This window comes from Scardinius erythrophthalmus (genome assembly GCF_964197995.2).
Source record: "Scardinius erythrophthalmus genome assembly, chromosome: 1".
Lineage (NCBI taxonomy): Eukaryota > Metazoa > Chordata > Actinopteri > Cypriniformes > Leuciscidae > Scardinius > Scardinius erythrophthalmus.
In genome coordinates, this window is record NC_138221.1 from 21,896,774 (window position 1) to 21,911,405 (window position 14,632).

At 38.8% G+C, this 14,632-nt stretch overlaps 1 protein-coding gene across 1 annotated transcript in view; it reads left to right on the top strand.

Moving 5' to 3' along the window:
* Positions 1 to 14,632, top strand: part of LOC308697009 (uncharacterized protein) — a gene marked incomplete at its 3' end in the record, with an annotated part of 215,586 nt that overhangs the window by 66,356 nt on the left and 134,598 nt on the right. The window lies entirely within an intron of this gene.

The following is a 14,632-nucleotide window of genomic DNA, read 5'->3' on the forward strand; positions in this document are numbered from 1 at the left end:
AACAGTACAATCAAATTGGACATAGATTACATACAAGGAACATAAAAAGCCAAGGGCATGCAGGAGTACACTGAGCACAAGGTGAAAATCAAAATCACGGGGCTGACAGGAAAGCTAAGCTAAAAAAAAATGTGTCTTTAACTTAGTTTTAAAAGTGGATATACTTATGCTTTGGCGCATCTCAAGCGGCAGGGCATTCCACAGTTTAGGACCTGCCACACTGAAAGCCCTGTCAAAGTGAACTATACCTTTAATGCTAACATGTGACACATAGCATGCAGATATCAAGGCTACGAATTAGGAATTTGGGAGTACGAATTATTGTCATTTACAACGTGGTCACGATTTAGTAAAAGCAGGGACCATTTAATAGACAGTATGCATGATTTAGCAAATGAATGAGGGAATGAATTATATTGTGCACGATGAGGGAACGAGAACCTTCTCACTTAGGCCTATTGTTAATTCGTGGCCAATATTTGTCATAAAGAAAATTGCACACAAAATAACAAATATTAAACAAAAAGATCATGATTTAAGTGACATGTTCATGGTTTTTAGGCGTAATTACTGATAAATCGTGTAAAACAAAGTTTAAAACTGAGAAAAAAACATGACTAACATCTTACAAAGCAAACTCGTCATTAACCCTCTTGAGTCGGCAAAAGCGCCCATGCGTTTTGCTCGATTTTTTTTTTTTTCACATAGCAGCAAATTAGACTTAAAATACTCCGTCATTTTTGGTCATAAAGAATACAGACTTAAAGGAACACTCCACCGTTTTTTGAAATAGGGCTTATTCACCTTCTTTCCTACATTTAGATAGGTGGGCAAACGCATTTTTGTCTTAGTGCATGCTTTGTTTTAGTTTGACAGGGTCGGCGCTAGCTTAGCTTAGCATAATGAATGGAATCCTTTGTTGCCAGCTAGCATGTCCTAAGTAAAAGTGATATAAAAAATAAAAAAACTCACCTAATTACTTCTTGTGGCCTGCGTATTCACAACAGGTACAGATAGCGATGCAGATTAACACTAGGCGATTTCCTATGCAGATATTGACTTGGGACTATATTAGGGGGAAGCTCAGGCGAGGCACTGCTACTTGGGCACAGAGATATAACGCCCAAGTAGCAGTGCTTCGCCTGTGCTTCCCCCTAATATAGTCCTTAATATATAAGTCAATATTTGCCTAGGAAATCGCCTAGTGTTAATCTGTATTGCTATTTGTACTCGTTGTGAATACGCAGGCCAAAAGAAGTAATTAGGTGAGTTTTTAAAAAAAATTTATGTCACTTTTACTCAAGACATGCTAGCCGGCAACAAAGGATTCCATTCATTATGCTAAGCTAAGCTAGCGCCGACCCTGTCAAACTAAAACAATGCATGCACTGAGACAAAAATGCATTTTCCCACCTATCTAAATGTAGGAAAGAAGGTGAATAAGCCCTATTTCAAAAAACGGTGGAGTGTTCCTTTAAGAAATCAAGTCAAGTCAAGTCAAGTTTATTTATATAGCGCTTTTCACAACACAGGTTGTATCAAAGCAGCTTCACAGTAATAAATTAGAACAATACATCAATGTTTGTTTCTAGTGGAACGTCTACGTTCGGTAATGCTGATCAATAGTATCGTTGATTGATTAATTCAATTAAATATCCCCAAATATCCCCAACTGAGCAAGCCAAAGGCAACAGTGGCAAGGAACCGAAAAACTCCATCAGGTGACCTAATGGAGAAAAAAAAAAAACCTTGGGAGAACCCGGGCTCAGTCGGGGGCCAGTTCTCCTCTGGCGTTTATGAACTAGAGGTCGGATTTAACTGTAGGATTAAAAGTATTATATGAATGCCTGGCTGAAGAGATGCGTCTTTAATCTAGTTTTAAACTGGGAGAGCGAGTCTGAGCAACGAACAGTATCCGGAAGACTATTCCAGAGTTTTGGTGCTAAATGTGAAAATGCTCTCCCTCCTTTGGTGGATCTGGATATCCTAGGTATGACCAAAAGCCTCGAATTTAGTGACCTTAAAGAGCGCGATGGATTATAGGGCGATAGAAGATCGGTTAAATAGACTGGAGCTAAGCCGTTTAGGGCTTTATAAGTCAGTAGCAATACCTTGTAATTAATACGGGACTTTATAGGTAGCCAATGTAGGGATGATAAAATCGGTGTTATATGATCATATTTTCTTGATCTAGTTAGAACTCTAGCGGCGGCATTTTGGACTAACTGTAGCTTGTTTATTAAGGATGCAGGACAACCGGCTAATAACGCATTACAGTAATCTAGTCTCGAGGTCATGAATGCATGAACTAACTTTTCTGCGTCAGAAACTGATAGCATATTACGTAGCTTAGCAATGTTTCTAAGGTGGAAAAAGGCTGTTCTTGTAACATATGAAATATGATTTTCAAAAGACAGGTTGCAGTCTAATATAACACCCAGGTCTTTTACTGTAGAGGATGAAGTAACAGGACATCCTACTATGTTAAAGTTGTATTGTGAGAGGTTTTGTGGGTGGTTTTTTGAACCGATAAGTAGTACCTCTGTCTTGTCTGGATTTAATAAAAGAAAATTATGCGTCATCCAATCTTTTATATCTTTAACACACTCTGTCAATTTGGATAATTTAGCGTTTTCATCTGGCCGTGATGAAATATAGATTTGAGTGTCATCAGCATAACAATGGAAACTAATTCCATGTTTCCTTATAATATTTCCAAGTGGTAGCATATATATTGAGAATAACAGAGGGCCTAACACAGATCCCTGCGGCACTCCATAGTTTACTGGAGTTATGATAGATTTTTCTCCATTTAAATAAACAAAATGGTAGCGGTCAGATAAATACGATCTAAACCAGCTTAATGCTTGTCCTTGAACACCAGTATAATTTTGTAGTCGATCTAAGAGTATTGTATGATCTATAGTATCGAACGCAGCACTAAGATCAAGTAAAACTAATATTGAGATACAGCCTTGGTCAGAAGCTAAAAGTAAATCATTTGTGATTTTAACGAGCGCAGTTTCAGTGCTATGATGCGGCCTGAATCCAGACTGAAACTTTTCATAGGTGTCATTTTCTTGTAAGAAAGAGCCCAGTTGAGCGGACACAACTTTTTCTAGTATTTTAGACATAAAAGGTAGATTTGAAATGGGTCTATAATTTACTAGATTATTCGGATCTAATTGTGGTTTCTTAATGAGAGGTTTTATAACTGCCAGTTTAAATGTTCTTGGAACATGACCTAAAGATAAAGACGAGTTAATAATATTGAGGAGAGGCTCTTCCACTACAGGTAACACTTCTTTCAATAGTTTAGTTGGTATGGGATCTAATAAACATGTTGTTGTTTTAGAGGAAATGATAAATTTATTTAACTCTTTTTGTTCTATAGTTGAAAAGCACTGTAATTGTTCTTGCGGCGTGATAATTGAGGCTGAATTATAAGGCGCGATTGAGGATTGAACGTTTACAATTGTGGTTCTGATGTTTTCTATTTTCTCAGTGAAGAACTTCATGAAATCATTACTACTAAACTGTAATGGAATACTTTGTTCAGGAGACATCTGTTTATTTGTTAGTCTCGCCACAGTGTTAAATAAGAACTTAGGATTGTTATGGTTGTTTTCTATTAGTTTGCGTAGATGCTCAGCCCTGGCCGCTTTTAGGGCCTTTTTATAACGTGACATACTGTCTTTCCATGCGATTCTAAAGACCTCTAAGTTGGTTTGATTCCATTTACGCTCTAAATTACGGGTTTCTCTCTTTAGAACACGCGTAGTACTGTTGTACCATGGTGCTTTACTTTTCTCTCTGACCTTTTTTAATCTAATGGGCGCAACAATATCCAATGATCCAGAGAGAATGGTGCTCATAGTGCTAGTTAATTCCTCAAGTTCATCTGTTTGTTTGGGTTCACTGAGCAGCTGAGACAGATCCGATAAGCTGTTTGAAAAATTATCTATGGTGGATGGAAGGATTGTTCTGCCTAATCGATAACGCGGCGCAGCATGATATATTACAGGAGTACGTAATATGCAAGTTACCATGTAATGGTCAGTGACATCGTCACTTTGTGGAATGATATCTATATCGGTTGGATCGGTTCCATGTGATATAATTAAATCGAGTGTATGATTAAATCGATGAGTCGGTCCGGTAATGTTTTGCTTGACCCCAAAGGAGTTTAATAAATCTGTAAACGCAGCCCCTAACGCATCATTTTGATTATCTACATGGATATTAAAGTCTCCAACAATTAATGCTTTATCGAAGTTAACTAATAGGTCTGAGAGAAAATCTGCAAACTCTTTTAGGAAATCAGAGTAAGGCCCAGGCGGTCTATATACGGTAGCCAAGGCTAGAGATAATAGGGATGTTTTTCGAACATCTAAGAGCGTAACATTTAGTACAAGTACTTCAAATGAAATAAACTTATAACCCGTTTTCTGAGTAACATTGAGAAAATCTCTATAGATTGTTGCAACACCGCCGCCACGACCATTCAGACGGGGCTCGTGCTTATAGGAGTATCCTGATGGAGTAGACTCATTTAAACCGAAATAATCATTTGGTTTAAGCCAGGTTTCAGTAAGGCAAAGTACATCGAAGCTATTATCTGTGACTATTTCATTTACAATAACTGCCTTAGGTGTGAGTGATCTAATGTTTAGAAGACCTAGCTTTAAAAATTGTTTTTGATTACCAATAGCAACATTTTCTGGTTTAATAACAATTAGATTTTTTCTAGATCCTGCAGTAGATTTATGATTTGATCTCACTAAACGAGGAATAGACACAGTTTCTATGCAATGTTCTACACTATTTATATCAGTTAAATTGGTGCAGCAGAGACTATGATTTGGACTTTTGTTTACTAGTCAAAAGGTATTTAACATTTTGGAGATGTTATCTGACAGAAGATCCGATCCGAATCTGCTTGGGTGTAAGCCATCAGCACGGTAAAGCCTAGGACGCTCCCAAAACAGATTCCAATTATTTACAAAGAGAAGTTTCTGCTCATTGCACCATGACATTAACCATTCATTAAGCGCAAATAATCTACTAAACTTTTCATGACCTAGTCGATACGTGGGAAGCGGTCCTGACACAATAATCGTTATATCAGGCGATGTGCTGCGTACCGTATCGATCAGATTCCTGAAGTCTTTCTTCAAAACCTCCGTTTGGCGCAGTCTGATGTCGGCCCCTCCCGCGTGCAGGACAACGGTTCCGACGCGCTCGTTCAGAATCTCGGGAACGTGAGCAGCGATTTCAGAAACACGAGCACCAGGAAAGCAGTGACTATGCACCTTACTTTTATTTAACGTAGCGTGTACGTGTCGAACGATGGAATCGCCGATGATCACAGCATCGCGTTCTGTTTCGCGAAGAGGGGAGAAGCGGTTTTGTGTGGATATCTCGAAAACCGGGAGGGTCGGAGAGAGTTTTCTTGGTCTAGACCTGACTCGCGACTTCCGCTGCGGAAAAATCCAGGCTTCGTGATGGCATGTTGGAGCCGGAGTGAACGAGACCATGGCTGATCGCGACCTCGACGTTCGGGACCGATGTTGAGGAACGCACGGAGTAGACGAGGTCGGAGTCAGCGGGTTAGTAACATTAATCTCTGATTTGTGTGCCTCGGCACGTGATGTTTCGAGAGCCAAACGCCGGTCTATCAGCTCGGCTTTTCTTACTAAAAGGTCGTGGATCTGTTTCTCAACAGCTTCCAGCTCAGACTGCACCGCGTGCAGCTCAAATGTGTCCTCACCTGCACCAAAAGGTAGACTACTTACATTTGATATATTCGCCATTTTAACAGATGGACAGTAAGTTAAGTTAGCAACGACGCTACCAGTGGTGCTATCAATATTAATACTAATTTATGGCTTAAGTCTTGGATATAATCCGTCTTTTCAGTGGTACGGGTGTAGAGTAGACGCACGATAGGCGAAAAAATGTTTGTTTGTAACTTAAATGAGTGCGGAGAAGACGCGTTCAGCCGTGATCCACGGACGTAACCTATAAGAGTATCCAGCGTTGGATCACTAGGCTTGAGACGCGTCTACTCAACAATCCGCGTTATAACTATGAGGTGAGGAAAAGTAGAAAATGTTCGTTGTAACTGAGTTTAAAGAGAAATCAAGAATTATAAATCAATCGATGGAGCTCCAAAGACAACAACGCGCTCAGACGCGACGCATGCGCATTCGAAACAGGAAGTTCATGTAGATCTTCATGTAGAAATATAAAAAAAAAACTGTTAAATGTCTACTTTTTCCACTTTCAATCGAAATAAAACATTGTGCTTTTGTAAAAGAAAGGAAATAAACAGGGTGCTTTCTGCCTCTGCCTCTCCGTGAACTTTTTTCTGGAGCACGTCTCTAAACTTAAGAACACTAAACTTTTCAAATGTACAGAATGAAGTGATGACAAGACAATCGTTGAATTAATCAAAAAATCATTATAAATCCGTAATATAATGCAGTTTTTTACTGTTGCTTACCTGTCGAGAGCCGTTGGAGTGGAGATTGGAAATCCCTCAATCATCGCGTGTTTTCTTCTTTCCGCGCATGCGCAGATTCCTTTCTTCAAGGGCTAAATTTTACTTGATTTTTAAAAAAAATTTGCTTCAAGTACTTAATTAATGCATGTAAATATGCCAGAGAGTCAGAAGTCAATTTCACTTGTCTGTTGGATGTCTAATATTTACAAGTAAAAAATGAGTATATAATTAGGATTTACTTAATATACTAAAGTTTTCATTTTTACAAAATAATTCTTAGCAAAAGATACATGATTTTTCCTGTTTTATTTACTTTGACATAAAATAATTTTTTACAGTGTACTCTGTAAAAAAAGTAAATTACCTCACCGATAGGTTGAGCAGGTGAATTGATCAAATCTCTCATCAAGGCTTCAACTCTTTTCTTAAACATCCGCATGGCTGTAACTGGATTACTTCTGAGGATTTCACATTTTTCGGACCAGTCTAACTCAAAGTTCACAGTTTCACCTTGTTGTGCTTTAATAGCAGTAATCACATCAGGTCATCTCATCTCAGCAGCACTAAACGTACAGAAAAATGTAGGAGTGCCCAGCTGTCTTAGCATAGCAAACAAATCACAGAGAGATTTTTCCCAGTATGCTGGAGTCCCTCTTATCTGTAAAAGAAAACTTGCCTAATAATTCTGCACACCTGAAAATAAGACATTTTTCATTTCCAGCCTTCATGAACAATTATATATCACTTATAAATGATTAAATACAAAATTAATAGTGGTTATTAAGATTAATATGGTTTGGAATTGGCAAATTCCAGCTTGTAGGTCAGGGGTGTGCAAACTACGGCCCGCGGGCCACATGCGGCCCGTTAGGCTGTTTAATCCGGCCTGCCGAGTATTTAAAAAATTGTCTTAAGATCGCATTAATTTAGCCTTTTTTCTTGCAATACTTTGCCTTATATATTGCGTTGCATATATTTGACAATCGGAATATCAGATATTGCATGCATGCCATAGCTAACAAATGTAAAAAAGGAAAAACGACATAAAAGCTGATCATCATTCATTCAGCGCTGTTGTGGCTGGGGTGCGTCACGTAACAAGCAATGACGCGTCACCATGGAAACCAAACAGACAGCGACTTAAGCGCATAGACTAGTTGCACGTTAATGTTTTTTCCTTTTTTGGAAGCTCACAGAGAAAAAAATGTTTGGTAACCGCTTGCACACCTTAGTTTTTCCTTTGATTTGTCTGCTATTTAGTTTTAGTTATTTTAAATATTAGTTATTTAGCTCCTCTGGATTTGTGGATTTATCCTGACTGATTCCGTTTATCGACCTTTATCCATAGACAGTATATAAACTGGACACAGCGACCCCATAGACTTCAACGGAGAAAAGTGAAGCAAATTAGAAGCCCTCATTTCCTGATTGCTGAGCGTACTGCGCAGACTCAAACTGAGCTTGACGACGTGGATGTGACATGCGCAGCCTGCCTGACAGTTGTAAGTTTTCGAGTAGCTGTACCGAGCGAAATCTGAACCATTCCCTTCCGAATCTTGCAGAGACGGAGAGTGTGAGTAGGAGCTGTCCATGAGCTAGGAGCAGGAACAACTTCATGACTCTCTATGGGCTTCTCCCTAGACTTTATTGGACATTATGCCTCCACGTCCCCCCGATTGCCCTCGAGCTTCTCCTCCTGTCCATACGGTAATTCTCTACTGTGCGACAGAGAGTCGCGTGGTTATGACGCAATCGTTAGCCTACTTTTACAAAATCTGCTTCTACGGGGCCATAACGTAAGATACAAGGTAATGGAGCCTTTTATACATTGTCGTGTTTCTTTAGAAATAAACAATGGAAAAATGGAGTCTTAAAATGCCTCAGATGTAAAGTTATTCGCTGTCAAAGTGACGCCAAAATGAATGGGAGTCAATGGGATGCTAACAGTAGGTGAAGGCTTGTTAGCCAATGGCGGCTCCCGGGGGTACCTTCAAAGTAATATGAAACCCTGACCCCCTGCCTTTATCGCCCGGCTTTCGACTACGCTCGTGTCTGCCATGTAGTGCTACAGAACCCGTTTTTTTTCATTAAATGTTCTGATCTGCCTTTGCTTTTTATGTTTTAATTTATTATTCTTAAAATAAATTTGTATTCGTTTATTTAGTTTTTTTTCCACAAATGTATGACTTTTGGAAGTGCAAATTGCCATGCAGTTTTGATAAAGGTGAATTAACGTAACCTTCTGTCATTTTTACTCTTCTAAGTGTAGGCTACACTTGCAGGTATTTTGTTTCTAATTTACTGTTAGGCCCATTAAATAATAATAAGAATAAACAATATTTAAAAAGTATAGGCTATCTAACATCTGACTAATTAAAAATTAACATCAAGACATAACATGCTAAATGGGGGATATCTAACATAAAAAAATGTATTGTCAGAATGTCGTCTCTCAGTTGTTGAATTTCGCGCAGACGTTGCCACAACGTAAATGTCTGTTTGCTCAGCCCGATCTCATGAAAGTGTGAATACCACGAATTGTATTTGTAGTGCTTATGATACGCAAATTTCGCGTGCATATGATACGCACTTTATGGCAAGTAATAGGCACGCACTCCACACCACTAATCCTAACCAAAGGGTTTACAGTGCGTAGCATATGCACGCAAAAAAAAACACAAAACATTTTTGGCGTATAAATGGCACGAGAAATAAAATTCGTGGTATAGATACGCACTTTCATGAGATTGTGCTTCATAATCTGCTACTGGGCCGGCCCTCTGTCAAATTTTAAAACCCAGTGTGGCCCTTGAGCCAAAAAGTTTGCCCACCCCTGTTGTAGGTGCTTATACAGCAATGGCATTTTCATATTTATTGTTGCCACACCATGATATTTTATGTTCTTGTGTCATTGAAATTTCTGGACACTCCATAGACTATTAAACATTTTGGTTTGTGACAGTCAATTTAATTAAATATTTTCAGGATTTTATAGGCATATTTCTTACATATGAAATCAAAACTACAAGCCTAAGGGTTTGCTGTTTATTTCCGACTTATTTAAAAACTGATTGTAAAAAAGCCACTGTCATTTAACCTTAATGCAAGCCCTTCTTCAGATTGAACTTTAACCTAATGGCTTTACTTTAACTTTAAAGGCATACTAATCAGTTTCCGTTTTTGTCAAACAGCGACCCCTAGAGTTGCTGTGTAGTACTTCTATTTAAAGTCTGTATGAACGTGAAGTTGAAAATGACGTTTCTCCAGTGTTGTGACGTATTTCCCAGTGAAAGGGAATATTGAACAGAGGGCAGGGTTTTACTTCAGCGCTCCTCCTCTCCATCTCTCGCTCATAGCAGACTAACGGTTTGAGGAGTGGTTAAGCGTTTTCCAACCCAAGCCGTCAAACTGACGTCATCAGAAAAGAAACGCCATTTCAGACCGGAAGTAACTTTTAAGACTTTGATTAAAGATTACCACGGCAAACAATTTTTTTCTGTGTATTAACTTGCACGGATTAATTGTTAACCACAAGACTAGTAATATGCGCTAACAAAGTAAATATGGTCAATTTTGATTTCATGTCGACTTTAACGTACTGTCGTAAATACCACTCACGCAGAGCCCTCTCTCCACTCACAGCCTGATCCCCTCTTCGTTTTCTTCGTCAACTCTGCCATGATTCACGTCTGAAATGCGTGCTAGTGTCTTCCATAGAGGCTGCTTCATATGTTGTTGATGTATGTGACGTCGTGCCGTAAAGCAAGGGGTAACTGAGAAGACTGTAGTTGTGAATGAATCATCTGTAGAAGTTAGCAAATCCGAGAAAGCGTTGGAGTTCCTTGATGTGCAGAAATATAAAACAACGTTTCTCTCCTCAAAACAAACCTCAGTGAAGTGTAATATATTAGTGAACAAGAATGGAAGACACTTCAACAGCTACTCATCTCTTTCTCAAAGATGTTGAGATGTTTTATGTTCTGTAAGCTCTCAGTCGTCCTGCTGAGATTCCCTCATACAGACACATTCAACATCAGCTGAAAAACACTGAGATCGTTTCAGTGATTGGAGCCGTTGTTCCAGCAAGTCTATAGAAACGGAATCGCCATGGCAACAGCGATGATCAAAAACTCTGAAGAGGAAAACACAAGTGCCCTTATCGTCTCTCCTAATGTGCATCTCGATCAGATCGTCCTCTGTTTCTCTACCTTAGAATATTGTTCAAAAGAACTGCTAAAATCAGATGAATAGTTCAGTAGCTTTAAATACAGAAAAACTTTTATTAAAGTCTAGCACAATATTATGTTTCAAAATGAATGTATGCTGGATATGACACAAATACGGAAAATGTCAGATTTAATTTCAATCAGTAACAGTTTATTAAAGCTATGAATACAACACAGGATTGAATGAAAAGTTATAAAAAATACATCTGAAAATCTGTCAAGTAACAGTATGACACCTTATAAACGTCCTGTTAACATTTGCAATATTATATCTAAACTGCCTCAGTACCATAACATTCAGGAAGAACTAGAAGATATAAAAACTAAATCAAGTTTTACTCGCCTAACTGACCAATAATTTCAGTCGGAGGAATGAGGTAAGTGTGTTTTCCTGAGTAAAACGTCTCTCTTCTATTCTGTCTGCAGTAAACACTAGAGTTCAGGCAGTCAAACGGTTTCTACTCTTCTTCATGATGAAGAGGAGAAAATCAGGTAATCAATGGTGTAAATACATTAGTGTATGTCCTTCAGTTTGGATGTTTTCATTATTAATGAGAGGGCAGTCATGGACTAATGGTTAGAGAGTCAGACTTGTAACACAATGATTGCAGGTTCGATTATCAAGGAAACGACTGAGATGCCCTTCAGCGAGGCACCTAACCGGGGTTTGTGTGTGTGTTTGTTTGTTTTCACTACTGACTGCTCTTAATGTGTGTGCACTAACTTGGATGGGTTAAATACAGAGGACAGATTATGAGCATGGGTTACCAAACTGGGCCTTCGTGTCACTTCACGTAATTTTCACTTTCACTTTAACAAATCATTGCTGCCCTCTACTGGAAAGACATTGAAATTTAAAATTTAAAATATCAAAAGCATCTTCAGCATTCACAGAAAAATAATGCCAGTATTTATACAGACAAATCTCTCTTTTTGTTTTTGAAGTGTGTGATTCTAGCATCTACAAACAGTTAAAAATAAAATCAAAAATGCAAATCTGCAAAAATAAAATCTATCATCCATCCATCATATATTCCGATTATGCTGATAACACATACAAAAATATTCCAACAGCAGTGAAGCACGTCAACTTCTTTTTCAGAATAAAAGCTTAACCACATTATGGTTTGTCAGTGTTGCCGTGTCGTTTTTTTTTAAGATGCTCAAACAAGTTGTGCATGTTACACATCACCTTAAAACGGATTACATCTAAACTGTTGTCATTTGTGAAAACGTGCCATAAATGCAATGCAAGGCCCACATCCAATGAAGCATACACATCTAGGAAAACATTTTAAATACAGGGATTAAATAAGCTCTCTCTAAAGGATTGAAAGCTGCATGCATGCTTTGGCTGTCTTCGATAATTGGTTGAAAAAAGGGAAAAAGGACCAGAAATCCATATTATCAGTAAAGAAAACTAAAAGAAAACATTTTCACTAAAAATGAAGATTAACATAACATAACATTTTCATGACTCCAAAACATACTAAAATAGACCACCAATTAATTTTAAGTTTTGATACATGACATATCAAACTTGAAACCTTTACAACTCACCTGAATTAAACATAAAAAAGCCTCAATAGCAAAAACATTGGATTGAAAGACTTCGCTGAAATATTTAACCCTGTTTTTATTTTAAACGATTCCAGTCGGAGGAATGAGGTGAGTGTGTTTTCGTCTCTCTTGTATTCTGTCTGCAGTAAACACTAGAGTTCAGGCAGTCAAACGGTTTCTACTCTTCTTCATGATGAAGAGGAGAAGATCAGGTAATCAATGGTGTAAATACATTACCTGTACAATAACCCTGTTTTAATTTTAAACGATTCCAGTTAGCATATTTCCTTTAGAAGACTACAAATACTACAAATAGAAAATAAAACTTTCACTGAGAAAAAATGACTAACTACACTAAAACTAAATTACAGTGAAAACCAAACTAAATTGAATATAGCATATATAAAAACTAAATTCAAAACTATAACCCTGTATGACAAAAATAATATAAAAGAATGGAGAAGAGGAAAGAAAGTTTATAGATGGATTTGGCCATTTTACAAAACACAGTAAATGCAATAGATTATGATTGAAGATGAAGATGATGATGAAACATGAATATGGTCAAAAATCTGCTGCTAGATTTTTCTCTGGGACTCTGATGGGCCGATTCTTCAAAAGTGTTCACACCTGTTACATTTTCACGAGCCTCATCTCTCTAGATCTGCAGTGGTTGTTTCACCAGAGAGAGTTTATTATCATCACCAGATCTCAAATCGTGGGTCTGTGAGGAAGAGCTTTCTGGATTCAATTCTGTTGTTAAAGAGCCTACAGATACAAACACACACTGATATTAGAAACAGCAGCTGAAACAAACACACCATCATGAACAGAAATCAGATTTATAGACATATAAATTGTGCCAATGTTTACATTTCTTGTTTAATGGATGATAAATTGTAGTAGATAGCAAAGGAAAAAAGTAACAAAACGGCTTTGAATAAAAGAGAAAGCACTTCAACTCAGAGATCGCAGTTTAATTTCTGAGCCTCATGTTTGTTGCTACTGTAAGACTTCAGCTCAAATAACTTGAGAAGGGAATGTGATTCTGTGACGTTCAGACACACACCTCACTGTCTTTATGTCACTGTTGCGACAGACGATACTGTGGATTCTCTGAGCCCCAGTGTCAGTGATGCTATTGCCACTAAAACTGATCAGACAAACAAACAAATCAGACAAAATGCAAAAATATTACATTATACTTTATACTTCTTTGTGTCTCAGTCACTCACTCAATGTTTTGTGCTTTGTGGAGGTTTGGGAGCAGCAGATCCAGGCTGGGATCAGTGAGACGGCACTGACTCAGATCCAGTTCAGTCAGTCCTTCAGAATATTCCAGAATCAGCGCCAGACCTCGACAGACCTGCGGCTCCAGAGGAGTCTGACTGAGGTCCACCTCGTCCCCCAGAGCTCGAGAGAGAGACTCCGCTTCCTCAGGACTCACATGAGCCAGAAACTGAAGCAGCAGAGATTTATCACAGCTGAACACAGAAAAAGAGATGATTTACATACAGTATATATCTATATTAGATTTCTGTCTGTGTATGAATGTAAACTGTTGATGTTCCTCACCAGAGTTTCATAGCATGTAACACTGGGAACAGCTGGTCCATTCCAGCTGTGTTAATCTCACAGTCCTGTAGAATCAGCTGTGTGTGTGTGTGTGAGCTCTCTGAATGACTGTGGCCATCACACGGCAGTCCTCAGTGGTCAGATGTAGAGTCTCAGAGTGTGTGTTTGCTGTCAGATCCAGAGCAGAACGGCAGGAGAAGTCCAGCTTGTGTTGCAGGACGGAGAGCAGAACTGAGGAAAACTCCTGCTGGACATCATCAACACTGCAGCAGCGAAGCATCTTCAGTAACAGCAGCCTGTCAACGCTGAACACACACACACACACACACACACACACACATCATCATCAACACTGCAGCAGCGAAGCATCTTCAGTAACAGCAGCCTGTCAACCTTGAACACACACACACACACACACACACACAATCATCATCAACACTGCAGCAGTGAAGCATCTTCAGTAACAGCAGCCTGTCAACCCTGAACACACACACACACACACACACACACACACACATCATCATCATCAACACTGCAGCAGCGAAGCATCTTCAGTAACAGCAGCCTGTCAACCTTGAACACACACACACACACACACACACACACACACACCATCATCATCAACACTGCAGCAGCGAAGCATCTTCAGTAACAGCAGCTTGTCAACCCTGAACACACACACACACACACACACACACACACACACACACACACACACACACACACACATCATCATCATCAACACTGCAGCAGTGAAGCATCTTCA